The sequence below is a fragment of the Boleophthalmus pectinirostris genome, unplaced genomic scaffold, assembly GCF_026225935.1.
Source record: "Boleophthalmus pectinirostris isolate CB_2022bp ecotype Guang Dong unplaced genomic scaffold, ASM2622593v1 HiC_scaffold_21, whole genome shotgun sequence".
In the NCBI taxonomy this organism is placed as follows: domain Eukaryota; kingdom Metazoa; phylum Chordata; class Actinopteri; order Gobiiformes; family Gobiidae; genus Boleophthalmus; species Boleophthalmus pectinirostris.
This window is the reverse complement of record NW_026571175.1, coordinates 30234398-30248180: the sequence shown is the minus strand read 5'-3', so window position 1 is coordinate 30248180 and position 13783 is coordinate 30234398.

Below are 13783 nucleotides of genomic sequence, written 5' to 3'. Positions count from 1 at the left end.
TCAAACAGAAATGTTTTGAGTCTGGATTTAAACAGCGTCACAGAAGAGTTTGTCTCACATGTTCAGACTGTTCCAGGTTTTAGCTGCATGAACCTGAAACTCTGACTCCCCTTGTTTAGTCGTGACTCTGGGCACCAGCAGGAGGCCGGTCCCTGAGCTCCTCAGAGTGTGAGATGGTTCATATGACACTAACATGTCACAGATGGACTTTGGTGCTCGGCCATGGAGAGACTTGTACACAAGCAGAGCTGCTTTAAAGTCTATTCTCTGAGCCACAGGAAGCCAGTGCAGAGACCTGAGCACAGGACTTATGTGCTCGTACTTCCTAGTTCGAGTCAGGACCCGAGCTGCAGCGTTCTGGATGTTCTGCAGCGTCTCACAGCTCGTTTGGAGAGACCAGTGAGCAGAACATTACAGTATCTAACCTACTGGAGACAAACACATGGATAAGTTTCTCCAAGTCTGCTTTAGACCGTAAACCTTTGATTTTTGTTGTTTTTTAGATGGTAAAAGGCTGCAGATGTTATTGATTTGATGTGGCTGTTAAAGTTCAAGTCTGAGTCCATTATTACCCCAAGATTATTAGTCTGTTTATGTCTCTAAAGCTCAAACTGCTCTGTTCCACCTTGTGATGTCATGAAGTGCTACCTTTTACTTTTAGTTCAGTAGAGATCGGCAAATGTAGAGCTGAAATTATCCAAATTATTCAAATGAAGGTGTGTGGAGTTTAAAAACACCGTGGAGTGTATGACTATCCCAATGTGGAGTGTTTTCTGTTTGAGAAAAGAACTCAACCTAAATATGCAGGATTTGTGTTAAACATTTGTTGTTGTTTTTTTTGTTTTTTTATGTGATTATTTATTTCAGTCACAGGTATATTTTGACATAAATTCACAGTCATATTTACACAGACCAAAAAGTTGCAGGCTGAAACTTGAGCTTATTATTCTTTTACCCTTTTACCCAGCGTCATCTCGACACCAGTTCATCTTCATAAATACAGCAAGAGGAAACAAACAAATCAGAAACAGAACAAAAGTACTAAAGCACACACTAAGTATCATAATTCACGTATCTGTCCAGAGTTAAACATTCAAACTTCTTTTTAAAATGGAAGAGACTGCTGCACAATTTTAGGTTTTCTGTACAGTTGTTCCAGAGCTCCACCCCTTTAACAGATATACACAATTTCATAATGTTTGTTCTAATTTTCTTTTTGATGAAACAAAACACAACTCAGTGTGTTTTGATGAGCAAACAACATTGTAACATAAAACAATAAAATGTATGTGTCTTTATTGAGTTAAAGGTGCTGTTATTGCAAAGATCATACCTTAAGAAAGTCACATTCTTACAGTGACACTGGCACCACCTGCTTGTCTCCATGGAGATAAATGCGTTTAATGTCTCACTGTGCAATATTCCAGGCCAGCTGATGAGGATCAAGTTACAGGTCAGCTCTGTGGAGAGGCGAAACGGGTTGACATGTTTAATGCCACACTCTGGGTCGGTAATCTGACGTCTCTCAGCTCTTTGCTCTGATGTTGATGGAATCCACCTTATGAAAGTGTTTCACTCAGTGTCGCTCTGACCAAAAGAGAAACAGGTCATTAGAGCAAAGATACTCCACGGTCCCACAGGGGCCTCCACACGGGCCCCTGTCCTCTTTTTACTGTACAGAGCAGATCAGTTTGTCTGTCAGTTTATTCTAAGCAAACAACACTATGAACTGAATTTTCATAGTTCCAAAAAAAAGATCCTTGGCTTTTGTTCAGTCACAGTTTTTCTTTCAAACCATCAGACAGTGGAGTCATCTTCCAGACAGTCACTAGAAACACTGGAAAGTTTAAAAAGTACATTTTAGAAGCACAAGTGTGGGTCAACATCAGTTCAGTTCATTTGTCCTGTGCTGTGTTCACTGTAAAAGCCTCACATTTCTTCATATTATTATGAACTGTAGGAATCACTGTATTGAAAATGGTGACACTTTATTGTATTCTACTGCTACTGTTAATGATGTCTTATTGTGTAATTGTATCAGTCTGTTTGCTGTCGGCGACTCAATAACAGCAGTTTGACTTTTACATGTTCAGAAAAAAATGTGTTTACTGTAAAACGATGTGAAAGAAAGTAGTAGTAGTAGTAGTAGTTTATTTTCTTCGGTCAATTAACATAATCATGCATCATATAACAATGATTTAACAAAACAAACAAATTATGCAGTTAATGCATATAAATAAAGTTATTCTGTAGATCGAAGGGGTTTAGGCTGAACTTTAACACTTGTTTTGCCAAACCCTATTAACATATAGAATACGATACAAGATGGCAGATCTATTTACAGACAGAACGTGTAATTGTCACTGCAAAGTTTTTAGAAGACACTTTCTCTACACAAACACAACTTAACATCAATATGACAAAAAGACAATTCTCCTGTTTACTCTTGCGCCACCATTTTTGCTGAGACGTAAATCCAATCGACTCGGTCTGCGCTGAACTAGGCCGAGTTTGTTCTTCCGAATCCCTTTTTGTTTGGCCGTTCCATTGCACTTTCTCGAGTACGCAGTTAGATGTTGGAATTCTCACTGACCGTGGTGTAAATTGTTTTCAGTCTCCATCACCATTCTCAAAACTCAACTTTTCTTTTCGAATTTGTAAAGCACAAACAAACACATGACCGGATACTTCAGCATTAGCGTTGTAGAGTTTTATTATCAGGAGCTGAGTCACGATGGGAGTGCCCCGCCCTCCTCTGAGCTTACACTTCTAAACCATCATCATCATCGTCTCGTTTTCCAGACTCCACGGCCGTGCCCTCGGCTGCTAATTACATTCGGAAGCAGGAGGGAAAACACTGGAATTCGATTTATAGATTTATCTCCAATAGTTATTATACATGATGGTCTCACAATATTATTATCCGGCAACATGAATCCACTCTGACACAAGCTTATGGAGCTGAGAGCGTTTCAGGCTACGACTCAACTCCAAGTCATTCTAATTTTAGTTGGAGGAAATTAAGATCTATCTATAGTCAGGGCTGATATGCAGTTAAAGGTGCATTGTGTAACTTTTCTGGTGGAGGGTTTGTCAGATGCTTTTTTGACTGATTGATTGATTGAGATGCTTTTTTTCTTTGTTTTTGGAGGTGTTATTGCTTTGTCTGGAAAGTTTCACAGTATGGGAAAAAAAAAAAGTCTTATTCTATCTTCATGGAGACCAATCTAAACCAAGTTACAGGTCAGATCTGTGGAGAGGCGACCCAGCTCACAGTCAGAATGTCTGTTTTTCAAGGTATTTTTGAGTAATAAAACCACCTGTAATTGAATAAATGTAAGGTAGAGCTGTTTAATGTCATACTGTGGAACATTTCAAACCCTAACCATTTTCTTTAATGTTTAATAAGTTTAGTTTTAGTTTTTGTCCCTCCCTTCTAAGTCACTCCCCCTTCAGAGCACGCCAACACAACAGCGTACGTTCCACTAATGAAACTACTGCACATTGCATCAGGTTTGTGAAGTTTTCTATATTCATGAAAAATGCGAGTGTGGGAGCACAGGTGATGTTGGCTTGTGGGTGCAGCCTTGGACAGAATCTTACAGCTAAACCGTAAGGAGGATTCGAATAGACTCTATAGGCGAGTTTCACTGTTGACAAAAGCGCGCGTTGCATGCTGGGAATTATTTTGGTCGCCGGCAATAAACACTAATTCAACATGATGGATGGAGTGAGAAAGCACGTAAAGGGCATTGATCTCGGTTATTTATCCACTCTAACGGCAGAGGACCCAAGACGATTTGACCAGAAATTGGTCATAAGCATCGATGGAGCCAAATCACCCTTTTCAACCCCTACAAAAGGTGGACCAAACCAAATTTCTGGTCGGAATCGCCAACTACCTGGACAAATATTCACTTCGGTGATATCCACAATGACTTGGTGGAAACTTCTGGGCCATTCACAGCAGAAAAGATGAAAGTCTACAAGAGTCTCGATGCGTTGTTGAACTTGTTGGAGTCCACGGTTTGCTAGGATCTTCTACATTTGCTCTGCGGATGTTTGAAAGCCGTTTAATTCGCCGTTAGCGGTTCTTTTCACTCGGAATACGAAAAAGACATTTTCCTTCTTCCGTGCTTCTATTTGTGCATCCGATAGTGCAGCAGGAATTTACCATTATCGGCGATAAATACGCGAGGTTACGCACTGTGTTTGACCGCTATCGTGTTTCTTGCCTCCGACCAAAATATTTCCCAGAATGCAATGCGGGCTTTTAATAACAATGACGTCAGCTGAAACTCGCCTATTCACGCTTACGTCACAAACCAGGAAGACGTTTGAAAAGATGCGATGACAACTTCCCAGGCCCAGTTTTCTTCATCTCCACGTCATTGTAGTGTTCCGTTATGTTCGTTTTCATCATTTCCCCACTGATGCACAACTCCAAGCGCACTGGGTACATGCGATTAGAAGAGACGAGGTGCTAAATTCAAAATGATTCCAAACAGCACATACGTCTGCAGACTTCATTTTACCACTGATCACATTTACTTCAGTGGGTTTTCAGTGGGTTCGGTCAGTGAGCCCAGTGTCGGGAACTACACCGGAAGTTGTCATCACATCTTTCCCAACGTCTTCCTGGTTTATGACGTCAGTGTGAATAGAGCCTATAGGACCCAAGATTGATTGATTTGTTTTTATTTCGAGTTTGTGCCAAGAGAGAAACAATCATACATACTACATACTGTATAAACAGAAAAGCCACCCTTATTCATGACATAGTTTCAAAAATTATGTGCTTGCTTATGTACTTTGATTATGAAACTTTACAAATACTTACATATAACAAAATAAATTAAATACTATGCATATTTAATATTTAATACAGTGTAATACAAAAAATAGTATTATGTCTTAGTTATTATTTTATCTGTATACTTTTTCATTGAATTATTTATTTATTATAGGAGAGATCACTAAATTACTCAAACGTGCATAGATGATATTTAAAACCTCTTTAGGCATATCTTTGACGAGGGAACAACATTATAACATAGTAGAAAGCTCCAAAAAGTGTATAATGCTCCCTCTTTAAAACGGTGCATTGTGTAACTTTTCTGGTGGAGGGACCATCACCTGCTTGTCTCCATGGAGATGTTGTTGCTTTGTCTAAAATGTTCCATGTTATGGCATTAAACACATCAATTTAGCATCAGTCACGGGTGTTTCTATTGCTCAAAAATACAGTAATTCTCTCTGTGAGTAGGGGCAACTCTCCACAGATCTGACCTGTAATGTAGCCTATAGTTGCAATATTTACTCCACTTGTAAATATTGATATATTAAAGACAAGTGCATGTTCCCGTCTGACAGTGAGCAGATGATGTTTTCAGAAAAGCCAGCAGCTCTTGAGACCTTTTGTCCCAGGTTTGACTCCTCGTGTCTGGATTAAGTTGGATTTGTTGGGTTAATCTCTCACTGAACCTGATGTTGTCCTGATGGTGTTTATGTCTCATTAATATGTGAAATGTCGGCTCCAGTCCAGTGAAACCAGGGCTCAAAGAGTGAAATAAAAACAGCAGGATCATATAGAGCGGGTTAATGTGAACATTTTAAGACCAAAATGATGAGCCTGACAGCAGCAGTTACAGAAAGAGGGATGATGTTTTTCCAATACAAAGTGAATTGAAATGGAATTCAATGGAGCCAGAAGTGCGCTCATGCTCACTTCCTGTTTGCAATGCAACGACTAGCACAAAAAGGGAAACTACTTTCAGTTTCCATTTCACTGTTTAAACTTAAAAGCCCCTCCTTGAACCGTCACCTTATAGTGGTGGAGGGGTTTGAGTGCCCGAATGATCCCGGGAGCTATGTTGTCGGGGGCTTCATGCCCCTGGTAGGGTCACCCAAGGCAAACAGGTCCGGGGGGACGGGTCAGACGCCCCACATGATGAGTCACACACATTGGCGTCACCGGGGCCTCACCCTGGAGCCAGGCCTGGGGTGGGTGCTCGTCAGCGAGTGCCTGGTGGTCGGGCCTTCCCCCATGGGGCCCGGCCGGGCTCAGCCCGAAGGAGCGACATGGGGCCGTCCTCACGTGGGCCCACCACCCGCGGGAGGAGCCATATGGGGCCGGTGCAGAGAGATGTAGTCTAGATATAGTCGGCCTATATCTAGACTAGATATAGTCGGCCTCACCTCCACGCACAGTTTGGGCTCTGGAACCCAACTCCTTGAGAGGGGCTGGACTCTCCATTTCTCTGGCATTGGCCGCGGAGAGCAGCGGCGGGCTGGTGTGGGCCTGCTCATTGCCCCACAGCTCAGACGCTGTGTGTTGGAGTTCACCCCGGTGAACGAGAGGTAGCCTTCGGGTTGGGGACAGGTCTCTCACTGTGGTGTCGGCCTACGGGCCGAACAGCAGTGCTGAGTACCCGGCCTTCTTGGAGTCCTTGGGAGGGGTACTAGACAGTGCACCAAGGCCGAGGCTGGGGACTCGGAGGCGGACTCATCCATCACCCTGGCCGAAGTCACTGAGGTGGTTGGCAAGCTCCTTGGTGGCAAGGCTCCGGGGTTGGATGAGATCCGTCCTGAGTACCTTAAGTCTCTGGATGTCGTGGGGCTGTCTTGGCTGACACGCCTCTTCAGCATCGCGTGGCGGTCAGGGACAGTACCTCTGGACTGGCAAACCGGGGTGGTGGTCCCTCTGTATAAGAAGGGGGACCGGAGGGTGTGTTCCAACTATAGGAGGATCACACTTCTCAGCCTTCCCGGTAAGGTCTATGCCAGGGTACTGGAGAGGAGAATCCGGCCGATAGTCGAACCTCGGATTCAGGAGGAGCAGTGTGGTTTTCGTCCTGGCTGTGGAACACTGGACCAGCTCTACACTCTCCATAGGGTGCTCGAGGGTTCATGGGAGTTTGCCCAACCAGTCCACATGTGTTTTGTGGATCTGGAGAAGGCATTCGACCGTGTCCCTCGTGGTGTCCTGTGGGGGGTGCTCTGGGAGTATGGGGTCCTGGGCCCTTTGCTAAGGGCTGTCCGGTCCCTGTATGACCGGAGCAGGAGCTGTGTTCGCATTGCCGGCAGTAAGTCAGACCTGTTCCCGGTGCATGTTGGACTCCGCCAGGGCTGCCCTTTGTCACCGGTTCTGTTCATTGTATTTATGGACAGAATTTCTAGGCGCAGTCAGGGGCCGGAGGGGGTCCGGTTCGGGGACCACAGGATCTCATCTCTGCTGTTTGCGGATGATGTTGTCCTGTTGGCTTCATCGAACCAGGACCTACAATGTGCACTGGGGCGGTTTGCAGCCGAGTGTGAAGCGGCTGGGATGAAGATCAGCTCTTCTAAGTCTGAGGCCATGGTTCTCGACCAGAAAAAGGTGGCTTGCCCTCTCCGGGTGGGTGGGGAGTCTTTGCCTCAAGTGGAGGAGTTCAAGTATCTCGGGGTCTTGTTCACGAGTGAGGGAAGGACGGAACGTGAGATTGACAGGTGGATCGGTGCAGCTTCGGCAGTGATGCGGTCGCTGTATCAGACCGTTGTGGTGAAGAGGTCAGTCTTCGTTCCTACTCTCACCTATGGTCATGAGCTCTGGGTAGTGACCGAAAGGATGAGATCGCAGATACAAGCGCTCGAAATGGGTTTCCTCCGCAGGGTGGCTGGGCGCTCCCTTAGAGATAGGGTGAGGAGCTCGGAGTAGAGCCGCTGCTCCTCCACGTCGAGAGGAGCCAGTTGAGGTGGCTCGGGCATCTGTTCCGGATGCCTCCTGGGCGCCTCCCTCGGGAGGTGTTCCGGGCATGTCCCGCCGGGAGGAGGCCCCGGGGAAGACCCAGGACACGCTGGAGGGACTATGTCTCTCGGCTGGCCTGGGAACGCCTCGGGGTCCCCCCGGAGGAGCTGGAGGACGTGTCTGGGAGTCCCTGCTTAGACTGCTGCCCCCGCGACCCGGCCCCGGATAAGCGGAAGAAAATGGATGGATTGGTCCGGCTTTTCTTTATGGAGATGTTATTGCTTTGTCTGGAAAATTTCACAGTGTGGCATTAATCCTTTTCTTTCATCAAGACCAATCCAGACAAAGTTACAGGTCAGATCTGTGGAGAGGTGACTCGGCTCACCAGAGTTGGGGTCTTGCAAGTCGTGACTTGGACTCAAATCAGACTTGAGTCACTATTTTTAGGACTTTAGACTTGACTTTATAAAATGGACTAAGACTTGGGACTTGAGAAGCACTTTTAAATCTGAATTATTTCTATTCCGACTGTAATGATTCACACTAAGATCTTGTCAAGACATTTAAAAAGATATTTCTACAACTCTTACATACTCTATAAATACTCATATATAAATATACCGTGACTTTTTAACTACAATTTTGTTTAAAGTTCATATAAATTGCAAAAATCTAAGCTGTTTTAAAAACTTGAAATGACTTGAAGCTCAAAGCAGATGGACTTGATTTGGACTTATGGGCCAGTGACTCGAGACTCGACTTGGACTTTCCTGTTTTTGACTTGGCTCGGACTTGAGGTCAAAGACTTGAGACTTACTTGAGACTTGCAAGTTTTATAGCTCAAAAATAAGCTATAAATCCACCTGTAATTGAATAAATTTAAAAAGGTAGAGCTGTTTAATGTCATACTGTGGAACATTTCAGGTAGAGCAATGACATATCTATGGAAACAAGCAGGTGACGGACCCCTGAACAAAAAGTTACAAGGTGCCTACATTGTACATAAATCATAATAAAACTGAAATTGTGACATAACTTCTTACAAAATCTTGACATAAATATTTTTCCCATATTGCTCCTGCTGCCGGAATTTCCCAATATAGATTTATTTATTTGAAAGTTGACATAGTTGAAGGCGTATTGATCTTAGCTGTGGTGATAAGGTCAGAGGCAAAAAGAGGGAGGTGGTGCTTTGGTTGAAGTGCAAACGTGCGGCGGTGGAGCGCAGATGGAGGACTGAGAGCTGGCCAGACACACGGATCAGTTTGTCTGAGCAGGAACAGGATGAAGCAGGATCAAACGTTCAAATCTGTGCACATTTTTAGACTCTTCCAAAAGCAACGTCTCAGAGAAAGAGAAGGAGAACTATGGCTCCGTTTGATAGTGATGAAAGCAATAATATTTCCATGGAGACAAGCAGGTGGCAGAAACTAAAAATGTTACGCAGTGCAACTTTAAGCTTTTTGGTTACACTTTTTTCTCATCTATGTTATAATGTTGTTTCCTCATCACAAACAAACCTGGAGTTGTGTTTTGTTTCATTCACACATGTTTAACACACAGCTCCTGCATTTTTAGTTCTTCTCTCAAACAGAAAACACTCTGTCCCAACTTGTGATGTCATGTGGTAATACAGGAAGTGCTCCATTGTGTTTTTAACCCTTACATACTGTTCATTTCTTAAGCTTTCACAGTATGGTCCAGGTCAAGAATTCCCTTACAGCAAGTGTCTATACCAAATAAATAGACTGTCCCACATGAATAAATATATGTAATATATAAATATAATGTTTCAGAGAGCAGGAAAAGCATATTTTTGTAAGATTTACAACACTAATTTTTTGAGAAAAACATCTGCTATCACACAGTATCATGTCCTGTTTAACAAAACAAATAAAAACATAAAAGCCAATATGATGATGATGATATTTATTGCATTTGAAACTGACATGAATATTGTGGAACTGAATTTATAATATAACCATTTTTATCCACTGCAGCCATTGTGCTTATTTCAAACTAGTCAGTGCATTCAAAGCAGTGGTATATAAAAATATAACATTTTATAATATTTTCATTTTTGTTTATTTTGGCAAATTTTAGGAAAAGTCTTCAAATTTCAGGATCAAAAAATGATGTTTAGTGTATTTTTACTACTGTTGAATGTCAAAACGGGTCAAAATTAACCCAAATAGTATGTAAGGGTTAAACTCCATACACCTTCACTAGAATCACATGGATCATTTCAGTCCTGGAATTACCAATCTATAGAAGGATTATGAGATCACTTGGCATTCTACTGCGCATGTCTCCTGCAGAAAGAGCCGCTGTCCTGTCTGGTATCATGTCAGTGTCTTGTAGGATTTCAGCAGATTTCAGGTTCTCCCAGAGGCAGGGATAGTTGTATCGATCAGGTATGAGTGAATGTCCGGCTACTGAAGTTTGAGACATTTCTTCTCGTAATTTACGCGCTCACCTGCATTTAACACATACGAGTCAGTAAGATGTATCTCTAGTGTTGTAGTCAAGACCAAGACCAGTCCGACACCACAGGGTCCCGAGACCAGGACAAGACCGAGACCTCTGAGAGTTGAGACCAAGACAAGACCGAGACTACGGCCCATCAAGACCAAATCAAGACCACCTTAGTCATTTCCTATATTTCTTTGTATTTTACAGTTATTTTGGCACATATATATCAATGTTTTTAAAGATCTATCTCCATTTTATCTGATTAATGTTCATTTAGGCTTAAAATAGACCAAGCAGACTCTACTGCTCTTAAACACTCTGCACCCCCTTTTTTGGACCCTCACCCACCGTTTGAGAACTCCTTTAATCCCACTTCCACTGACACTTTATAAAAAACAACTTCAAAGTTAATCAAGTGTTTTTTTTTCTCAAGTTCATAACATTTAGACTGTCCTTGAGGGTGTGTTAGGAATTACTGGTTGGACCCAAATGTACAAAAAAAAAGATATTTTATTTAACAAAAATAGTTGTGGAGGGGGAATAGATTCCAGGGGAGACAGGACGGGTCCAGGTTGGCGGCAAATGGGAGGTACGAAGAGATGGAAGCTGACCAGAGGCTTACGGAAACAGGTGGCGATGGGATGAGGCTGGCTCCAAATGGAAGTTCTGGGATAGAACAAAAAGAAACTGGTAAGTATCAAAAAGGTTTTTAGAAATCTCAAAAAACATACAAAAGCCTAAGTTGTTCACCACTAGACTGATGGAACGATCTGGCACTGAAGAGAAGGTCAGCAGGTCTTTATGGCAGGTGATGATTAGTTGGTGTGTATCAGGAGTGGAGCTCAGCAGGTGTGTGATTGGGATCTGCCCAGGAAACACCAAATAGGGTAAGAAGAGAAGGAGGGGCACAATGAAACCCTCACAGGGTGAGGAAAAGGTGACTTCAATAAACATGTGGCAGACAAACTTTAGACACATGAAATGAATGGTAGAATGGTATGTTGTCAATATACTTGGATTCATGTAAATGTTTTGGGAGATTTAGTTTGCTTGTTTTTTTAACTATCCCGTGTCTGGGGTCACGACCCCTATAAATGGTCACACTTCCTGCTTACTCAATCAGTTTGATGTAGACTAAGACATTGGCGTGACTATGAAAAAATTCACCGCAAATCAGAGTGCCTCTGCTATCCTTTTTTCTCCTTTACAAGAATCTAATCCATCCGGTTTAATGAGCACCTGTCTGCATAAGATTTTTGATCCAGTGTAGCACTCCAATATTGTTATTTTTTAACTTTAGACACATGTTCCCACAAGTTGTTACGTCCCCTTTGCTAGGGGAGAATGGGAAGTAACAATAAAACCAGGATGTTTAAGGTTTAACTAAAAATTGTGCATTTATTATTTACAGTGTAGGGAAAGAACAAAAAAAAAAAAAAAAAAAAACAGGCATTGAGGAGAAAATAAAAAGGAATTTAACAAAATAATCTAATAAACTAAGGAGCCCTAACTAAGTACAATGTAACAAATCTAACTCAAGTTGTACTGCGAACACAAAGGCTGTCTCAAAGAACTAACTCTCTAAGACTCTTGGAGGCTTTCATCTTTTCTGCTGTGAATGGCCCAGGAGTTTTCACCAAGTCATTGTGGATATCACCGAAGTGAATATTTGGCCAGGTAGTTGGCGATTCTGACCAGAAATTTGGTTTCTTCCACCTTTTGTAGGGGTTGAAAAGGGTGATTTGGCGTCCATCGATGCTTATGACCAATTTCTGGTCAAATGGTCTTCGGTCCTCTGCCGTTAGAGTGGATAAATCAATGGGATCAATACCCTTTACGTGCTTTCTCGCTCCGTCCATCATGTTGAATTAGTGTTTCTTGCCGCCGACCAAAATAATTCCCAGCATGCAACGCGCGCTTTTGTCAACAATGAAACTCGCCTATAGTTTTGTTGTGGGATTTCCTACTCACCTGATAAAGTTGTGCGCTCGAATCTGAGCAGGAGTGATCCTCCGAGTCCCGTCCAGACAGAGCATCGCCTTCACCAGGTTAATGCAGGCACCTAGCTCAGCGTCGTCATAATCGTGTTTCATATTGGACTGAAAAAGAGTAATAATTCCAAAATAAGAACTGTGAACACAAATTTAGCATAAGAAATGTTGACCTAAAATTTAATCATACCTGAATCACTTCATCCAGAGATTCAAAGGCGTCTGTTTCGTGGGCCTCGTTCGTATTCGGAGGCAGCTGAGAAGACTTTTCAAACTCCTGCGCGGTCTAATCCAAAAGAAAATCAGGGTGAATTACCATGACGACCTTAAATTAATTGGCGAAAAAAAAAAAAAGCTGTTTACCTTTATCTTCCAGCTGGCCCCATCGGCATTGAAAAACTGGTGGGTCTTGAGTGCTTCCCTGAGGACGTTGTCGGGAGGTTGACCGAATATTTTGATTATAGTCCTCAGCTAAAGAAACAAAAGATACAAGACGTGGTTAAATGTTTGGATTTTTTACGACTGTGCGAACGTTTTCTTAAGAACAATAGTGTACTTACAGTCTCAAATTCTGTTCGGTCGGGAAACAGATCAAACCCAGTGAGCAAAGTGACCAACATGGTGCCCAGAGACCAGACGTCTATGGCCTGATCGAACGGGAGTCCAAGGATGATTTCTGGAGCTCTGTGTGGAACAAACGCAAAATATAAACACACATAAAAGCATGTTCACACTTAATAAAAACATCATTTATCTCCAATTGTGCAGAGGTGGGTAGCACTCATTTTACTTGAGTAATATTTAGTTTGAAGTTACTTGAGTAAAGTTTATGGTTACTCTTCCCACTGTGAACAACTGAAACACAACTGGAAAGCTTTATGTTGTAAAAAAACCTAAATAATTTTAACATCTGCGCTACTTACAACTGACCTTCAGATATGATTTTGTTTTGTATTTTCATTTTTTTCATGATTTTCTTTGGAAATGTCATATTATGTGTATTGTCTGTCCAATTACATTAAGTCATACCGCATACGGACTAAACCAGGACTAAAACAGGTCTCGACCCTGGTCTGGTCCTGTTCTGAGTCCCGGTTTGGTCCCGGGTCTCAGTCCTAATCACCCTACAGTCTACACGGGTGCACCTCCGAGCCCGTCCCGACACTCCTGGTAAGTCCTGGTTCAGTCCTGGTTTAGGACTGAGACCAAGACCAGACCCGGACTGAGAGCGGGACCAGACTGAGACCTGGAATGAGACCGGGGCCAGACCAGAACTGAAACCAGGACTAGACCCGGGACCAGACCAGGACTGAAACCAGTTTTAGTCCTAGTTTTAGTCCTTGTTCAGTCTGTATGTGGCGCAAAACTTTTTTTTCCATTATTCATCTAAACACAAAATCGAAAACTGAAAAAAAAAAATCCCGAATCGTTATCCGTTTTTTGATTTTGGTTTTGGAGACAAATAATGAAGAAAATAGTTGTCATGTTGCTCTTACTTAAGTACCGTTTGTGGATACTCTACCCACCACTGTATACATGTAATAGTACACCAACAGTACTTACCTGTAGGGGACACGTTGCGCCGTCATGCCCG